Consider the following 16547-nt stretch of genomic DNA (forward strand, 5'->3'; position numbering starts at 1 on the left):
TCCCAAAAGCCTGCCTATGCACCAGGGACGGATCCCCATCCCCTTGCCTGGGTGCCCCCCAAGCAATTCAAGCCAAACAACCATCTTCCATATCCAGAGGGCCTAGTCCAGTCCCATGGGGGCTCCACAGCCACTAGTCTACAGTTCATGGGCCTCCACTAGTGTGGCCGGTCATCTCTGCAAGTCTTCCCATCATGATCTAGACGTCCTCCGCCTGCAAAATCCCTCCTCTCTCTCATCGATTGGATTCCTGGAGCTCAGTCTGGCACCTGGCTGTGGATCTCTGCATCTGCCTCCATCAGTCACTGGACAAAGGCTCTGTGATGATGTTTAGGGTATTCACTAGACTGGTCACCAGAGTAGACCAGTCCAGGCACCCTCTAGACCACTGCTAGCACTCCAAGGTAGGGTCATCCTTGTGGATTCCTGAGATCAGCGCAGTATTCAGAATTCCTGGGCCAGACACTCACACTGTGAGATAGGTTTTTCCCACATGAGGAAGAAGATACAGAATGCCAGCGAGGGAGGGTTCCTTCCTTTTCTTAATATAGTTCTTGCTCAGCTATTCCCAGGAGGTGCCTCTCCTTTTTCCTTCACCCTTGGCAAGCTGGTGGCCTCTCATTCAAGCTCCTTCATACAGCTTGCCTGCTCCCTCCTGCCTTCACCTTCCACCTGAGCAGTTGATGGCCCCCCTGTGGCTCAGCACCCTAGGGCCTCTTAGGCCTGTTTTTTTTTTTTTTTTTTGCCAATCAGGAGTTTAGAGCTCACTGGGGATTCACTGCCTCCCTGCCTGCAAGCCTCCTGTGGCTTAGCAGCCAGTGTTTGACACCCCTCCTGTGGTTTTAGTTAGGAAGCAGCTTGTGCATCTTCTGTTAGCTGTGAAACAGTTTCGGAGGTTACCTCCTCTCATTTGCATAGCATGGATGCACCTGTTTCGTTAGGTTTCTGCTCTTTAGCAAAATGATAAGGGAAGCTCAGCACAGAGACAACTCTGATGCCAGCTGAAGAAAAGGGCCCGAGTTGGGCTGTCTGAACTTAACTAGCATTATGCTGAAGAAATTAGCTGTGACCGAGGGACTAGAGGGGGGCCTGAGGTTCTTTTAGTCTCCTAGTATATGGACTGGGTATGTGCCTAAAGAGATCTTGCCAGCCTGAATGGTTCAAATACGTTTTGAATCTTTTTTTTTTTTTTTTAAATGATCTTATTCATCAGGAAGTGTCACTCAAGGGAAGGCTGTCAGGAGAGAAAGCTGAAAGGTGTTTCCAGAAAAGCAGAAAGGAAATAGTTAAAAGACTTTAAACTGCTAAAGAGGGCTTTTGCTTTTTTTTTTTTTAATATGAGGAAAGCAGCGGTTTGCATGGAAATCACAGGTTTTATACATTAAGTATGGTTATGAGTCTTTTCCCTAAAGCTGTGTAAGAAATGTGGGCAGCCCCCCCTCCCCCAGGAAAAGGCCCAGGACTAAAGACTTATGTGGCTTCCTGCCAAGGACTTTCAGGTAACAAAGAGAAGGCAGAGACTAATTGTTTGCCAGAAAATATAGGATTTGATTGATAACATATATTTTGCTACATCATGTTTAGTCCAAGCATCACCAAGAAAATAAAATGAACAATTTTTATAGACCAGATTATTGCAATATCTTCTAATCCCCCCACCCACCCTTTATTGTCACCATCTCCCATCATAGGCAAACACAAACCACAGTTCTTATTAATGAAGACTGTGGCAGTCACTCTCCATTGCTGTAAAAAAAAAAAAAAAAAAAAAAAAAAAAGCCCAGGAAAAGGAAGAAAAACATTTATTTGGGCTCGTGATTGCAGGGGCTTTAGCCCGTGGTTGACTGGCTCAGTTGCCATGGATCTGAACCACAGAAACGGAAGCAGTAAGGTAACATCACAGGAGGAAGGAGTTGTGGGAAAGCCTGCTCACTTGGTATTGGTCCAGAGCAGAGAGAGTGGGAAGGGTAGAGACAAGGTATGCCTTTTAAGGGATTGCTCCAGCTGTGTCCCACTGCTTCATAGTCCTTTTCACCTGTTAGTTTATCACAGAAGCTATTAATCAAATGCATCTGAATCAAATTAGATGGCATTAAAACATGTGTAGCCTAAATGCTGAACCAGTCCAGTAAGTGGTGCTTGAGCAGGGACTACGTTGTTGAAATACTTCAGTACAAAGTAGTCTGGCACTGAGTAACTTAGCTTGGTTCCCAGCGGGAGAAAGACTGGTTAGGATTTGAGTGCAGGTCTGTACTCACTGTTACATTTCTTTGTTTTCTCCACCCTGTTCTTCAGGTTTCTGTGTGCTAGAATGGAAGATTAGCATGTTTCTTGTTGTGTCATTCATCACATTCCCTATTCCTATTGGAAATTCTTACCAGGCTTTTGTAAACTTATTTAAAAATAACACATGAGAATTTCCTGTGAAAAATAAATCAACATAGAAATATAGAAATATCCAATAACACTTTAGTTTCTTCTTTGAAATGTTTTCATCTATTTATTTTGTGTTTGTATGCCTGTGTCTCTGTGTGTGCATGCGGGCGCACGCACACACATAGGTACATGTGCATGTCACTATGTGATGCATATGTGGAGGTCAGGAGACAACTCGCAATAATTGGTTCTTTTCTTCCACCACATGGGTTCTGGGGATGGAAATCAAGTTGCCAGGCTTGGCAAAAAGCACCTTTACCAACTGAGCAATCTCTTCATCCCCTTTAATTATTCTTTAAAGATATGCTCAAGTATAACCAGGTAAGATTCCTTGAAGGAATACAAAGGTAGATCCTCACACACATTTTATGTCGATTTATGCAAATCAACAGTATGACATGCCACAGTAACAAAATAAAAGACAATAGGGTGCAGAAAAAACATTTCATAAAACTCAAACCTTTTTGTGGGAAAAGAAAAACCTCTCTGAATAAATTGATTTAAAGAATAGTGTACTTCAAAATACTAAAGGCAATTTAGGACATACAGCAGCTAACATTACCATGGGTAGGGGAAAACTAAAACTTCCAGGGACCTGGAACTAACAAGAATGACCATTTCTTCTACTTTTATTCAACATACTGTTGCATATCCCAGCCAGAACAACCAGGTAAGAGAAAATGTTGAAGGGTACCCGAATTGAGGAAGATGAAATCAAATTGTCACTGTCCAAAGATGGCATGATTTTATGAGTAAAAACTGCATATAATCTCTCTTCCCCCCCAAAACTAGTTAAAGCCAATAACATTGTAGAAAAGTTCTAGGATTTAAAACTATTACCCTTGGGCACACACATAATAATTATAGAAAAAAGAGGGCAAGAATTTGAATGGCAGCAAGAGGGGTGTTAGTCTATGAGACAGTTTGGAGGGAAGAATGGCAAGGGAGCAATTAGGGAATTATATTTTGCAATGGAAATAAAAATATCTATGTAAGGGGACGTAAAAGAAAACAAGCCCTACGTTCCTGGACTAATGCAAATGACCACTAATATGCTTTACAGACTCAATGTAATTCATATAAAATAATACTAATATTACTCAAAAAATTAAGATGAGACTCCTACATTTTGTATAGGACTGCAAAAACAAGCAAGCAAACAAGTCAGAACAGTCTTAGACATAATGGTCAAAGAGAAATAATTGTGCTACTTGACAGTAAGGTACACTGTGTACTTGACAGTAAGGTACACTGTGTACTTGACAGTAGGGTACACTATATACTTGACAGTAAGGTACACTGTGTACTTGACAGTAAGGTACACTGTGTACTTGACAGTAAGGTACACTGTGTACTTGACAGTACGGTACACTGTGTACTTGACAGTACGGTACACCGTGAAGCTGTAATAATTTAAATGGCATAGCGTTGTCACACAAGCAGAAACACAGACTAGTGCAGTAGACTGGACACCACTGTGGAATGAGCTCTTGTAAGATTAAAATATGATTACATCACTTCCTCCACTCTCTTTCCTTCCTCCAAATCCTCCGATGCCATTGTCCATCTTGTTCCCTCTCAAATCTCTGGCCTTCTTTGTGTGTGTGTGTGTGTGTGTGTGTGCGCATTAAGTATATAAATACAACCTGTTGAGTCTTTTCAGTGTTGCTTGTATGTTCCTGATTTCAGGGATTACTACTTGATATTGGATAACCAGTTAGGTGACTGAACCCTGGGGATGATGACTTCTGCTCTCACATCTCTTGATTGCTTTTAGTTCTTTGTCTAGGAGTCCAGCCCCATAAGCTTTTCCCCATCCATGCGAGCGTGTCTGTTGGTGTAGTCCTTGTTCAAATATCATTGAGGCAGCTTCCCTGTCATTTTGAGGGGACTCACTATCACAACAGACTTTCTGGTCCCCTGGCTGGCTGTTATAATCCTCTGCCCCCTCTTATGAGCTGTTCCCTGAGCCTTAAGTGAAGGAGTTTGTTGTAGATGTATGCCATTGGGACTGAGAACCCCGTGATCAGTGCTGTGCATTTTGCTAAGTTAGGGTTGCTTGTGATGTTCTCTGTCTGTCACAAAGGGCAGCTTCTTTGGTGAGGACTGGGAGCTCACTTATTTGTGGGTATAAGGATAAGTATTAAGAATGCAGTTATGAATTATTTTGGTTTGGTAAAATGGTGATAGTAGGTTCTTCTCTGACATCAATGACATTACTACCCCCAGGTATTTTTGCTAGCTTTCCAGTACAAGACATGATTTCTTTCCTGTTGAGTGGGCCTTAAAACCATCAGGATAATGCTAACTTGCAGTAAATCATGTCACAAGAGTCACCTATGCATACATTAAGTACTCCTGCTACATTATGTAATCACTACGAGAGATGAGTTAAACGTCCCACTTAAAAATAAAGGAAATGAAAAGTAAGACAGAAGCCTATTTAAAAATTCTTCTTACATGAGTTTCATGCTTCTAAAATGTGTCCAGATAATCTACTCTGCATGCATTTGGTATATTTGGGTCACTCACTTTTGGAATATTAATTGATTATTGATTATTCAATATTATTTTTCGTCCTCTGGTTTTGTATCCACAATTCCTTTTTTGCTTGCTCATAATTACAGGTGCATACAATGACAATGAAGATAATGTACCAGAGCATAATGTAATTGAGAAAGGTGGCCAAGTTTGTTCCTGCCCTAATACTAATGTAGCAAGCAAAACTTGCAGCCAGAAAAAAGAGACTGACCCAAAGTCTAATGGCCAATTTTTCCTAAATTCATAGACATTCAACTGTATGAAGCATTTTGTACAAATGTAAATCTAAACCTAGCAAATATGGAAGGAAAGGGTAAACTAGGAGACTAGAAACAAAATCAAAAGGCCAGTTAAGGTAGAGGAGACTTGATAGACGATTGATTGTCTCAAGGAATGCTGGCTGTGAAGAGAACTGCAAGTGTAGCCAGGACACAAAGAGAACTATAGAAAAGAGTCAGGTCCATGTGCACCTCCCACACAGGCAGGTCCATGTGCACCTCCCACACAGGCAGGTCCATGTGCACCTCCCACACAGGCAGGTCCATGTGCACATCACACACACAGGCAGGTCCATGTGCACCTCCCACACAGGCAGGTCCATGTGCACCTCCCACACACAGGCAGGTCCATGTGCACCTCACACACACAGGCAGGTCCATGTGCACCTCACACACACAGGCAGGTCCATGTGCACCTCCCACACAGGCAGGTCCATGTGCACCTCCCACACAGGCAGGTCCATGTGCACCTCACACACACAGGCAGGTCCATGTGCACCTCACACACACAGTCAGGTCCATGTGCACCTCACACACACAGGCAGGTCCATGTGCACCTCACACACACAGGCAGGTCCATGTGCACCTCACACACACAGGCAGGTCCATGTGCACCTCACACACACAGGCAGGTCCATGTGCACCTCACACACAGGCAGGTTCATGTTCATTATGTTCACACTCACACACAGTGCACACACAGGCAGGTTCATGTGCACCTTCACACACAGTCCATACATAAGACTAAAATCCTTATTTTTACCAAATAGAAATCTAACCAGTCTTGACTCTTAGTTTCATTGTCATCTTTAGAAAAACATTTGCATTAATTAATTAATGTGTGTGTGTGTATGTGTGTGTGTATGTGAGGGAGAAGAGAGAGAGAGAGAGAGAGAGAGAGAGAGAGAGAGAGAGAGAGAGAGAGAGAGAGAGAGAAGTGGATGCACGTGCCACCATGTGTGGAGGTGTGAGAACAAATTGTGAAAGTTGTCTCTCTTTTTCTCACATATGTGCCCTGGAAAGGGAGCTTAGGTCACCAGACTTGGAAGCACGCACCTTCACTCACTCAGCCATCTCACTGGCTCTAAGGCTTTAAAAATAGGCAGCACATATTTCTTGTTCCAAGGAACCAAAAAATATTTTTTTCACTTTTCCTATCAGTTTTTTTGTCCTATCCCTTCCTTCAGTCCCTGGAGGTGAGAAGGCTACTCGCTCTTTGCATATCCTACCAGAGATTCTATACTATCTCCACAAAACACTTACAACTAATTATCTACACATATTTTCATTATTTTCTACCTTTTTATAGATAGCACATTTCAAACTGCTACCCTTGCTTGAAAAGATACATTTTAAGATTATTCTATATTACTACATAACATACTGCATCACTTTTAAAGAGATTTAGTAAAGTTGAATTTGTACACCACACAACTCACCCATTCAAGGCTTTCAAATTCATGGCTTTAATGTGTTTGTAGACTCATGTAACCAACATCACAATCAATTTTAGGATGTTTCATTACTTTATAGAGAACCCCTCACTTAGTATCCATAACTCCTGAATATCTCATCTTTCCCAGCCCTAAGCAACTATTGCTTCCACCACCACCAGTTCTTTCTCTTTTCCTCCTCCTCTTCCTTCTTTGGCCTTTTTTACACATTTCATATAAATGGAAAAAATAGAATAGCTTCTTTCAGTTTACATAAGGTTTTCAAGGTTCACCAATGTTATATCATGTAAAGTCTTTATCTGAGAGTGGATGGCAGAAAGAGTTCATATGTGAAATGTGTTTAGTTTGCATATCAATATATGAACACATATACACTAATACCCATGTTGTGCTCTTATGTATCAGTTATTAATTCTCATGTACTAGTTCTTATTAGGGACAGTAAGTCAAATACCGAGGTTATAGAATTACTTCACACAAAGGATTTTTGGAAGTCATTCTTAATTGGCTATTGACAAGTCTAGTCTAATGTTTAAATCACATGATTTGAGGTGAACTTGAACTGCCCTTGTCTAAGTGTTAATTAACTGTGCTTTAATATTTGCTTTCTATACCAGTTCTCAGGCTCTTCCCAAAAGGAGATAAATGCACAAAGATTGCACTGCCCCTACTTCCTCTTCCTCTCTCCCCATTGCAACAGAGAAAGCCGTCTATCTCCCCTCAAAGAAAATTTCATCGCAGGCTCTCCCCACCCTATGCTCTTCCTTTTCAGTCCCTTGGTCCATTAATTGTCTCCTTTCATTCCCTAACCATATTCTACCCCCACCCCGTAATCAGACATTTCCTGTCCAGAATGCCCAGTCCCAAATATCTGACTTGGAGGCTATATATTACTTATAAATGCTCAGCCAGTAGCTCAGGCTTATTACTAACTAGCTCTTACACCTAAATTAACCCATAATTCTTATTTATGTTTAGCCACGTGGCTTGGTGCCTTTTCTCATTATGGCATTCTCATCTTGCTTCCTCTGCATCTGGTTGGTGACTCCCAACTCTGCCCTTCCTCTTCCCAGCATTCTTAGTTTGGCAGCCATGTCTATATTTCCTACCTGGCTATTGGCCAATCAGCATTTTATTACACCCATTCAAGTGACAAATCTTTACAGTGTACAAGAGGATTATTCCACAGCAACCCCCAACATGATGCCATCTGTTAGCACACGCACACATATTTTCATGATTAAAAAATTTCATGGATTTCTCATCCAGTTCTAGAACCTGATTTTTCTCTCTTCATTCTGTCTCTTTGCCCTTGGTGATTTTGGAGAAAATTAATTTGCTAGTTATGAAGCCATTGACAGTATTAGAAACTATGAAATATTTGCTTCTTTTACCCACTCAACTTGAAATCTCTCCTGGTGTGACTTCTAGAGCTCTGACACTAAACCCAGAGATGCTCTCCTGTAGTCTGCCACTCCAAGCTGCCACTTGCTCTTCTTTCCTCCAGCTGTCTGTCTTTAAGGCAAGAGATCACCTTCCATTAATAATTGTAAAAGTATATATTTTTAGTAACACTCAGGAATCTGGGTAGTGAAGACTGGTTGAAGCATCCAGAGCAAGTCAGAGCAAGTGCTGGTATATGCACTGTCACATCTGGAGGGCACTTCTAGATGTTATACTCCCACCACCCTTCCTCTCTGCACTCTACTTTCCACTATGTAGACACAGTGATATTTTCAAATTACAATTCAATTTTGGGATTTCTCTGTCTGCTGAAAACCCATCAGTCTTTTGCCATCAATCTCAGGATGAAGTGCATCATTGCTTTGCACAACCACCAAAGTGCTGCTTGCTCTGTTCTTGCCCAGCCTTCTGACTTTCTTCTCACTGCTCTGCATCAGAGTACATAGTTCCATTACTCTTCTGGGTTTGCAGTATTTTGAATACATGGTCCTATTTCTCATTTTTCACTTAAATACTGTTCCTTCTGTATTTGGTCATCTTTACCCTGTAGTCTTCGCTGTTGCTCTTACAGCATTATGCACCTTTTTACTTACTGAGTTGTACAGTTTGTGTCTATATAGCTGTTGTGTGATTGTGTTTTAGTGTTCACTTCCTCTGCCAATTATTAGCTTTCAAAGTCTTGACCTGTGAACCTTGGGTCACACAACAGAGGATTGTCAGGTGTAGCATGAGCATTCAAATATGTATGTTTGCTGTGTGAAAGAGATAACAATAATGAAGTACTTTCCATGTCTGGCACTGGGCTGCTTTCACATGTGTTATTTCTCATAATATTTATCACAGCACCTGTCATGTCTTTCTCGATGTAGTCTTTGTCAGAACATGTAGGGAGGATATACAGACACATTTGAGAAATGGCTGGAACTGCAGAACTACTTATATCTCCTCTGTCTTGAAATAGGACTTCACAGGGTTTACTTTATTCTCTTGAGTATTATGATGGTCTCATCAGAGGCAAATACTGAAAAGCCTTCAAATCTACTTCTTCCAAAGTAAAAATCACCTGGTTAGTTACTTCAAAAGTATTTCTTGTCAAGTCAGGTACATACCTGTAGTCCCAAGGTGTAGAGAGGGGATAACCTGATCTGTTCAAAGTCAGACTGAGCTACATAATAAGACTCCATATCAAAAATAAAGAAAAAAGTTACTCTCTTTGTGAAGTGGTAGCATTTATGCAGTGCTTGTTATTGCTTAAGACCTGGCTATATTGCTATATTAATGAACAGGTACATGAGACAATTTATTCACCAAGGATAATGCTTTGTTTTATATTCCTGTCTTGGAGAATACCATACACCCTGCATTGAACAGCAGGATTTTACAAAGGGAAACTTTCAGTACTTGTGTCAGTCATTTAGATACTTTGAGTATTGAGATTTTGGATGAAGTTGTAGAATCTGGATAGTTTTGTCAACATACTTGGAATTATGAGTAAAGATTCTAGTGAACCTCATGATCTCTGAGAAAACATTTGAATTTAAACAGAAAGAATTTGTTTTGAAATTAAAGTAAAGCCTTTGCATTATATTCACATAATTAACAGAAATCCACGAACAGACAGAGGCTTTAAGGCTCTGGAACACTGTATATATTCAGAACAATGACAATCTCTATGGAAATTATTTGCAGATTTTTATATAATAGAATCATTTTTATAAATTTAGGAGTACTACATAAAAGTTGATTTTGCTTATCAATTATATCATTTGTGATAGCATGTTAAAATATGTGAGTCAATATTTATTAGCATAATATTTTAAGCCTTCTTAAGCAATAAATATATATTCACAAAACAATGTACATAAAATTTAAGAGCTACATAGACTACAAATGTCAACATCTTTAAGGAACATAGTAATGTTATGGGATTTTATTCCAGTTAGAAAAATATATTATGAGAATAGATAATCAACAGCAATAAAGAAAAATGAAGAATCTCATAATTTTCTGAATATATTTCCTTCTCTGTTTGAAGCAGAAAATAAATGGGGGGCTTTGTTACCAATAAGGAGCTTGTGGGGAAATAAACACTGAATAGAATATTTGCTGCACAGACCTTTGCCCAAAATGCTTCGTTCAGGAGCAAATGATTTTTTAGGCTTCTATACTTTTCTTCAGGGTTAAACTGTGAACATACGTGAATTCATTAGAAGTCAGTCTCATTGTTTTTCTTAGGGAAACAAATCAAACAAAACCCATACAGGAATTATGTTTGATGCCTGATTCAACAAACCGTAGCATGTAAAAATATATTAATTGGATCACCTGCGAGTCACTAGCTTTATCCTCCCCACATAATAAGTTTTCTTAGCCACATATGTGCTATTAGGATTAGAGAGAGAACTTCATTCTCAAACCTCATGTCAGCCTATGTTCATTCACAACGAACTGAAGTAACAGAATTATGTGGCCAAAGTCAAACTGGTAGCTTCACACCTAACCTCAAATTTATCAAAATGCGTAATTATTCTCAGGATTGCAAGGTTTGATTTCTTTTCTTAATATTGTGCTTGAACCATTGGTACAAGCAAAGGAGTGTGCTCGATGTTTGAAACTGCAGCTTCACGTCAGGCTGTGTGAAGATTTTGAGGCTGTGTGGAGAAAAGTAGATGTCTCAGTTAGGGTTTCTATGACTGTGATAAAACACCAGAATCAAAAGCCACTTGGAAAGAAAAGGGTTTATTTGCTCTGACAACCTGTAGTCTATCAGCCAGAGAAGTCGAGTCAGAAACTCAAAACAAGGGCGTGGAGGAACACTGCTCCTCATAGCTTGCTCAGCCTGCTTTTTTTTTTTTTTTAAATACCAAGGACCAGGGGTCACACACTTACCACTCTGAACTGAGCCCTTCCCATCAATTATCAACCATGAAAATGCACAACCAGCCAATCTTGTAGAAGCATTTACTCAGCTGACGTTCCTTCTTCCAAAACGAGTCCAGCTCATGTCAATTTAACAAAAAACTAGCCACACAGTAGCACAGCACAATCCCTGGATTAAAATAGCAAGGCCAGATCAGAAGAGAAAAGGCTTTAATTTTCTTTTATTTTTGTGAAAACAGCAGCACTTCCTGGCATTTTCCTTTCAGAATTTGGAGTTCAGAGGATTGATCTGCTACTGTAGGTAATTTTACTTAAAAAAAAAAACCCTTCTATTACACAGATTCACAATATTTTTTGTTTTTGTAGAACAGATGGTATAGACTAGAGGAAGAGACAAACATTGTATGTTAAACATTTTATTGATCAATTAAAATATCATAATTTAAAGTGTTGATTCTGCTGTGGGAATTATGCATGTCTGTAAAGGACTGGAAAAGACATTCAGAATGTGTGCAGGGGTGGGATGGGAATATAGTGTGTGGTTTAAATGAGAAGAGCTATTATCTCCTCCCTTTCCCATCTCCCTCCTTGCTGTCCGTAGCTCTGTCTCTGCCTGTTTGTCTTTTTGTCTCTGTCTCTCTGTCTGTCTTACACACACACACACACACACACACACACACACACACACACACACACACACAAGGGAAGCAGATGGTTTTCTGTCAAGGTGTGAGGAACCTGCCTTTCTTTCCTGGATCATGCCTCCAGGCCCTTGGCAAACTGCTTCTTTTGCCTATTTTTAAGACCAGTTTGAAAATAGATGATAGTCAGGGGGTAGAATAAAGGAACCACCTGTGTGGATTTGATTAAAAAAAAAAAAACAGCAAGCACTAAAGCTTGCAGCTTATTGAGCAGAGTGCTGTTACAGGGAGACTGGATCCTTGCTGCTGAGTACAGTCCGGTTCAGTTTTTCTAGGGGGAGGGATCTCTTGAGAACCCAGTGCCATTGTTTCAGTAATGTATCACCTTGACATTAATTTTCAGTCCTGTTAACCTTTCTTCCTGATAAATTATTTATGTATGAAAGCTTCCACTATGTTTGGAGTATTGTTTTTGGCCATATTTATAAATTATGATCGTCTATTCCCTTAAAGTTAGACAAGGCCACATAAGATAGGAAGTACCACCAGTGACTGCAGCATATTAACTTTTCATTCTGGACTGAAAATACTCTTTTTTTTTTTTAAAGGGAGGTTAGCTCATTTACTAGAGATCTCAATGGCATTAAAATTTACTTTTCATTTGGTTAATGTATTTATAGGAAAATACGGCAGCTGGGTCTGGATACAGAAACAAATCCATTATGTATGGAAGGTGAAGGCCAATGACAACCTACAAATGGTCCTTGTCTGCCCTGTTGTGCCTTGCATGCTCTTGGTCTCCCTCAGAAGCCTCATTTGTGTCCACTGTTGGATCAGACTGCCTCCCCGACAATGGAGAGTTGTAGTGGAAACTGTCCTCTCCACCTAAATTATGGGGCCTGATACAGTGCCTACCATACAAACAGTGGTTCTGTCTCCCCTAAATCACGCCTGTGCATGTGACCCCATCATTGTTCTAAGATCTGTGCCCTTTGCCCCTGATCTCATGTCGGCAGGGTTTAGACGAGTGTCAGGCCCTTGGAATGCTACCCAAATAGTGACCTTGATTCTTGGACTTTTCTGGGAGAAAACTGAGTTTAAATCTAGAGTTGAAATTGCATGGAATAGTTTGTGATTATATTAGTCAAATGACTTCTGATACAAAAAGAAGTCCTCGTCCTCTGTCAGCAACATCTGTCTTTACAGTTGGGTCAAGTCTCCAATGTTTTGTTCTTGGGGGTGATGATGCATTTGTACAAGACTGGGCATCCTTTGTTTTTATTATTCTTACATTGGGTGCACAGGGAGATCCTAAAGATGCTCCTTAGTGTTACATTTCCAGAGAATTCTTTTAAAGCTTTGTATTTCTGATTGTCTAACTAGAACATGTTCAGAAACCAAACCAAATCAAACAAAAAAAAAACTTGCTTGGCAAGAGATACTAGAATAATGATGGTGGGTGCTTAGTACTTGATGGATGAACAAGTGGTAAGATAGTGCAATTCGGTACCCAGAAATACCACACCATGGTTGGTCCTAAGCCCCTTTGGGGAGAAAGACAGTCTTTAATTACATCTGGAACTCATTATTTCTTTTTGGAGGCTCTTTCCAGATCAGCTCCCCCATCAGCCTCCCATTGAGCAACAGAAATTCCAGATGGTTCCCTCCATATGCCAGTGCTCACTCTCTCAAGTAGGATAGATTGGTCATTGACAGAATAGGATGGAAGAGCTTCATCCAACCAGGACAAGGTAGAAAGTATTGGGCCACAGTTAAAATAGAGGCAGTCCATCACTTATATTTATTATGTGGGTTGCATAACTTTTTATGAGTGATTACTAGACATGCTTTGAATAATTTCACAGAAATAATGCTACTTGTAGAGACTGTGGCATATTGGTTCAAATTCACACCTGGATACAAAGATACAAGCTGTCCTTGTATCTGAGGACAGTTTGGCCTGGCAGCTTATCTGATCTGGAGCCAATATCAGCATGAATTGTGCCTTCCATTGTTCATGTCCCCATCATCTCTACAATTGTGATACAAGGAGAGCCCTTTAACAGAAAATATTATATGAGGTACATTTATTTCATTATTGTAGAATTACGCTATAATAAGTAAATTAGTGCATTTTCCAAACAAAATTAGCTGGAAATAAAAAAAAAAACCAGAACAACACCCATTTAATTAAGGTATAGCATCACTTCAAGTTTATAGCATTATTTTATTAATATATTTATCATGGTAATTATACATTGTATATGTATATAATATATAATAATATATAGAGTGTAGTAGATAATTAATATATCTGCTTATTAGTAAGAAACAACTCTTACTCGTCTTTCATTTCCAACTTCTTGAAAGGTGTGGCATATTGCAGGAAAGGACAGGGAAAAAAAGTTGGAGAGTTGAATCCAGGAAGATGGAAAGTACAAAATATAACACCCCAAGAAATAAGTGCAATACTTCTCCTCTCTGAGGTCCATCCTTTCCCTCTGGCTACTGAATTTTATGTATATGTGTGCTACTTGGTATTATTCTGTGGACCTAATGTACATCAGACTTTGTTTCAGACTCTGATAAAATAAACACAAGGAGGGAAGAAGTCGTGTACTGGTCCCAAGCAGTTAAATCTGTGTTAATGATCTCTAGGGCATTGGTTGGGACATTTGGAATAGGTAGGACAATTCAAAGGAAGAATTCCTTGTAGATGGGTATACAAAATCTATGCATTTGTCATATTTTACCCATGAAGTACCTTCAAAGAGTTTAGTATCATATGTGTGTGTGTTTCTGTGTACATTCTGTGACTGAAAGACACATTTATTAACTATGTTTATTGTTTTATGTAATAGTTCTGTAAGCAAACATTGATTATAGTTTGGGACACATGATGACCATTTGCACAAAACTTTAATTTTTAAAGGTCTTTACTTTAAATAAATTTTAATCTCAAAATTGTCAACCCACTAAATATATAAAAGTATTCTCTGGATGTTTCACTCTTTTATATGAATGTTTTGAGAAATACCAGAGATGAGGCTGAGAGCTATCTATGTCTTTCTTTATCTAGTTAGTCATCTTGTATCTGTTAATAATGTAATGAACTCTTGAATTGAAGGTATGTGTGGACTAAACTTACCAGAGACAGAAACACTTCTTTTATGTCTTTATTTTAAACAGTATAAGAAGCATTGTTCTTTTATTTTAGAAATGATTAGTTTCTTCGAAAAATAGGAGAAGAAGGACTGGCTCAGTAATGATGACTTTTTAATACGCAATAATGTGTGTATGGAACTCAAACAATACATTTTAGTGTTCTGACTTGAGTGTGTAGACAGTGTTTTGGGAGTATGGAAGAGAAGGGTTGTTTCTCCAGAGGCAGTAGTGGTGGAGATCTCTAAGGAGGAGGTGAGGAGAGCTTTATTGTCAGTTAAAACCCAGAACAGTTCCTCATATAGTAGGTGGTGTTGATGATGCCTGGCCATGGACATCCTTTGAGATCTACTACTCTGTTCAGCTGAGAGAATTGAGGAGGGAGAGAACATGCAGAGGTTACAGACTGGGCTAAAGGTGTTGTGCTGGAAGTCTGCCTGCTTGTTATTGGCAACAACTCTGTCACATGGCTTCATTTAACTATAAAGACAGCTCCTGCCTGAAGTTTAAAACTGTAAACCCAGGAGGAAGGAGGAGCCAGTTGGCTTGCAGCCTTACAGTCTTTGCCACAGGAGGGCATGGCTGGTCTTCCAGCTAAAGGAACAGGCAAGGGCTAGTAAGATAACTACTGACAAGTTAATTTGCTTGGTCAGGTCCCTAAGAATGGCAGAATACATTGTTTCCTGGGACGTGAAATGAGATTATGCTAACAAAAGAATTTCTTTAAAAAAAATCTGTACACCTGTCAGTGATTGTGATACTTAAAATTTAAGCAGAAACATTTATTTGACATCTTGAATTCATGTTGAAGTACTTCAGAGAAAAACACTTAATACTTCAGCATACATGAAATATTTACTGTTTTAAGTGAAAATGTTTTATTCATACATTACTTTATTGTTAAGATCAGGCAAAATCCATGGTTATTTCCCTTAAAGTGATACAGAAAAGGCTTTTATGAGAGGATGAAGGGGGAGAATAATTGTTTGAAGTCACCATGGGCTCTATAAGCATGTCAAACAAATGGAAATCTGTACATATAATGCTTCTCTCCAGCACTTACTGAGTGTGCACTATGCACTCTGTATTACATTCTGGAAATTAGGGAGTTAAATGTGACTTACTATGTTGTATTAGCACTTTAATCTGTTAACTCATTTCATACTCACAAAAGACCCGTGAGGAAGCAGATACTATTTTTATTCCCATTTCACAGACAAGATAATTGAGGCATATATAGATAAAATTGGTCTCCCATCTAGCAGATAGCAGAGCTGGCATTTAGAACCAAATTGTTTATCTTTCAAGGCCAAGATCTTATCTATTGTTCTGTATGGCCTGAGATTAGTCAAAAGTGAGGACACAGGTATAATGCATAGGGAGTTCATGTCTGTATGTACTAAATTTGTACTAAATTAGGGTTGTGCTGGGGGGTATTTGAAGACATAAACAAGACTTTTTGTCCATAACATTGTTGTGTTAATGAGTGACAAAACTTCCTAACTATGACTGACTTTCTTTCCAATTTGTTAATATGACTGCCTCATACATAGTATTTGTTCTGGTTACTGCAGTTGGTCTGACTCAGGTAACATGAGCAGTTCCCAAATTGCCAGAAGCCTGAGACATCACTGGAGGAGAGAAGGTGGCCCTTGTTTTAGCTGCACACAGCTGAGCAACTTTTTTGTCTT

The 16547-nt window shown here is 39.5% G+C and overlaps 1 protein-coding gene across 1 annotated transcript in view; it reads left to right on the forward strand.

Annotated features, from left to right (window-relative positions):
- Positions 1-16547, forward strand: part of Pkhd1 (PKHD1 ciliary IPT domain containing fibrocystin/polyductin) — a 462210-nt gene that overhangs the window by 294914 nt on the left and 150749 nt on the right. The window lies entirely within an intron of this gene.

The sequence above is a fragment of the Peromyscus eremicus genome, chromosome 16_21 (genome assembly GCF_949786415.1).
Source record: "Peromyscus eremicus chromosome 16_21, PerEre_H2_v1, whole genome shotgun sequence".
NCBI classification, from domain to species: domain Eukaryota; kingdom Metazoa; phylum Chordata; class Mammalia; order Rodentia; family Cricetidae; genus Peromyscus; species Peromyscus eremicus.